Source organism: Cebus imitator, unplaced genomic scaffold (assembly GCF_001604975.1).
Source record: "Cebus imitator isolate Cc_AM_T3 unplaced genomic scaffold, Cebus_imitator-1.0 Scaffold214, whole genome shotgun sequence".
Lineage (NCBI taxonomy): Eukaryota > Metazoa > Chordata > Mammalia > Primates > Cebidae > Cebus > Cebus imitator.
Window position 1 is genome coordinate 2265515 of NW_016107529.1, and position 4058 is coordinate 2269572.

The window sequence follows — 4058 nt, forward strand, 5'->3', positions numbered from 1 at the left end:
ACCTCTAATTCATTCTTCAACTTACTTAATTCTTACTTAGACTGCCCACTTCACTGACCCTACTTCTGCCAAGATCATCAGTGACCAATATTTTTCTTAGTCTTATTTGACCTTTGTACACTAAGCTGACCTCTCTGATTTTCTTGAAACATTCTCCTCTGTTGGTTTTTGTGATACCACATTCTTTTAGTTTACTCTCTCTTCGAAGATCTGTCGTCACTCTCCTTGTCTATTCCACCACCCTAAAATCTGCTGCTCCTCAGGACTCTTCTTGGCTCCCTTCACAGACATTCTTCCTAGAGGGTCTCAACTATTTCTGTGTCTTCAAATGCTGATCATGCTAATGACTTCCAAATTTATATCTTCATCTAAGACCTCTCTTCTGGTCTCCAAAATGTATAACCAACTGTCTAATAGACATCCACTTGGATGTCTCAAGACATCTCAGGTTTAACATGTCTAAAATAGAACTCCTAATTTCCCTGCCAAAACTACTTTGCCCAGGCTCCTAATCTCAGTAAATGTCACCTCCATCCCCCTGGTTAGTCTAGCCAGAAGCCTAGAAGTTATTCTTGATTCTTCTGTTTTCCTTAACCCCCATGTCCAATCCATCTGCAAAATATGAAAATTTTACCTCCAAAATTACAGCAAATTAGTCCACTTCTCTCCACCATCACTTCGCTCATCATTTCTTACCCAGGCTACTCATGAGCCTCATCACTGGTCTCCCCTCATCTATTCTTTTTTTAATCCCCCATGTTCATTCTCCATACACTAGCTACGATGACCTTTCTAAAAACAAAGTAATAATACAAGCTTACATTTATTAGTGTCTATTACGTGCCAGGAACTGTTTTACATACATCTAATCTATACAACAACTCCATGAAGTAAAACCCAAATCTACCTCAGTTTTACAGATAAGGAAACTAGGGCACAGAGAGATTAATTTGCCCAAGGTCACACAGCCTTGGACACACAGCAAGTAAATGGTAGAACTTAGGTTTGAACCCAGGCTGACTTCTTAGCCTTCACACTTATCTGCCATCCTATGCTAGATCATGTCACTACCTAGCATCAAATATATGATGGGTTCTCACTACACTGGAACAAAATTCCCAACTCCCTACCAAGGCCTGCAGAGGCCTGTGTGACCTGTCACATGCCCACACCTCCAAACTCATCTCATGCTTTCCTTTCTTTTCCTTTGCTCCATCTACATAGCTTTTGCCCCCCAACCCCCATCATCTTCCTTGAACATGATAAGCTCTTTCCTGCCAGCAGGCTTTAAACATCCTCTATCTCAAATATTCTTTTTTTTTTTTCTTTTAAATCCCCTATTCTGAAAAACGTCAAATATTCTTTTCTCTGATCTTCACACAGCTGGATCCTTCTCATTCTTCAGGTCTCATTTTAATTTTCTGTCCTGAGAGACTCTTCCCGCCATTTCTTCTTTAAATCATTATTAAATTTTTTTTTTTTAAAGCTGGACACCTTTAATTAGAACCATGCTATTTCTTAAGTAGGTTGCTCCCTGATATGTTCCATCCTGGCCTCATGTTTGTTTTTTTCTTATCCTTTAAAACAATTTGTTGGCCAGGTGTGGTGGCTCACGCCTGTAATCCTAGCACTTTGGAAGGCTGAGGTGGGCGGATCACTTGAGGTCAGGAATTCAAGGCCAGCTGGGCCAACATGGTGAAACCCAGTCTCTACTAAAAATACAAAATTAGCCAGGCGTGGTAACGGGTGTCTGTAATCCCAGCTACTTGGGAGGCTGAGGCAGGAGAATCGCTTGAACCTAGGAGGCAGAGGCTGCAGTAAGCAGAGATTGCACCACTGCACTCCAGCCTAAGCAACAGAATGAGACTCCATCTCAAAAAAACTTAGCCAGGCATGGTGGTGCGCATCTGCAATCCCAGCTACTCAGGAGGCTGAGGTAGAAGAATTGCTTGAACCTGAGAGGCAGAGGTTGCAGCAAGCCTAGATCATGCCATTGCACTCCAGCCGGGCTAACAGAGTGAGACTCCATCTCAGAAAAAAAAAAAAAAAATTGTAACTATTTATTTGTTTGGTTGGTTGTTTGTCTCTCTTCCCCACTAAAATTAAATGCTGTGAAGGCAGAGGCTGTGTCTTAGTCACTTTCGTTATGTTCAGAGCCAAACACTGTTTCCAGCTCATAGAAAGAACTCTAGAAATATTTGTTGTCTATACATATATTATCTTTTCTACTTCATAGATCTGTTCATTCATAATTTCTGCTTCTTCATCACTTTGGCTTGTCATGACCCACACTCCATCTCCTCCCACACACACCCCTACACAACCTCAAGGCCGCCCTCTTTACAGCCTGTTAGTCATAGTTTTTATTGCTGCTAATTGCCTCAATCACTTCATGCTGCCTGATTCAAATTCCTGAGACAGAAATATTGATTTGTCCAACTCATATTTTAGGAGCCAAGACACTTTTGTACGTCATTGGCAAACCCATGGGTTCCTTGCCTTTGGGTCATATTCCCAGTCCTAGTCCAGACAGCTGTGTGCACGTAGAATTGATTTTCATTCCTCAAGAATAATGAGTGGGCAAGATGTCAGCATTATATTTGACTTAGGAGTCAGTTTCCATCCAAAGAGGACTACAGTCCTGAGGCAGCATAACTTACTAGTAGACTGGCCAGACTGCACACAGCTGAAAGCTTGGTGCAATGATGCCAAACATGGCTCCAGTTTCTCCTCTGCTTTGAGTTAGATGTGTGACTTTTGCCAGGTCACTTAAATTCTCTGAGCCTCAAAGTCCTGCGTAAAGCATGGAGGTTGTAAGAAGACCTACCTCTTGGAGTTGTGGTAGGATTAACAGGATTATATATAATTTGACCTAGGAGAAGATCTCAAGTTCATCAGGCACAAATTCCAATCTCTTTATTGAGAATTTACCAATTTCCATTCTGCTACATGGTGACCATTGTGACTAGTTTAAGTGCAGGTTCTTTCTCATCTCTGATATACATTAAGTTGATCTGTTTCCTTGGAGAAACTATTATTCCTCTCCCAGCCTTATGTCTTCAGAATTTGGCCCAGGAATCCTTGCCCCAGGATTATAGTGTCACAAGAAAAAAAAAGAAAGATGTGAACATATACCGTTTTCCAATCTCTTAGCCTCCATTTCCCCTTCTTTTGGGACTGGCACTCTGTATTTCCTTTGAAGATCAAATACCCCTTGCTTAGCAACATTGATTCAATCAACACCTGACTCTTTGAGAATCAAACTTCAACTTTTGCGTGGGCTTTTGTTCAAACTGTAGAGAGGGAGAAGCTCTCTTAAGCCCATGGGTGTGAGTCTGAAGTTAAGGGCTACCGCCATAGGAAAACAGTATTATGTATACAATTTAAACCAGCAGAAGATAATTCAGCCTATTTAATGAAAAGCAGAAATGGAGATTAAAAATAAAAAAGAATGTACAGTAAATGGAGGATAGAACTAAATATTAATATATAATAATAACATAAAATGTAAGTAAGTGAATCTCACCAATTGGATTTTTAAAAATTACATCCAACAGTAAACTCACTTTAAGAGACATACTTTTTTTTTTTTTTTTTTTGAGTTGCCCAGGCTGGAGTAGTAGCCTGATCTCTCTCACTGCAACCTCCACCTCCTAGGTTAAGGCGATTCTCCTGTCTCAGCCTTCCAAGTAGCTGGGATTACAGTTTCCCACCACCACGCTCAGCTAATTTTTGCATTTTTAGTAGTGACAAGGTTTCACCATGTTGGCCAGTCTTGTCTCAAACTCCTGACCTCAAGTGATCTGCCTGCCTTGGCCTACCCATGTGCTTGGATTATAGACATGAACCACCATGTCTGACCAAGATACATACTTCAAACATAAAGAGATAGATAGATTAAAAATAAAAAGACAAACCAGGCAAATGTGAACTGGGTTGTAATCTTAGTATCTGTCAAAGAGGAATTTTAGTTTCAAAAGATGAGATTAAAAGTCATTATTTTTTCTTAAAAGGAGCAATAGAAAAATACATAGATAAAGCAGGCAAAACACATAGAT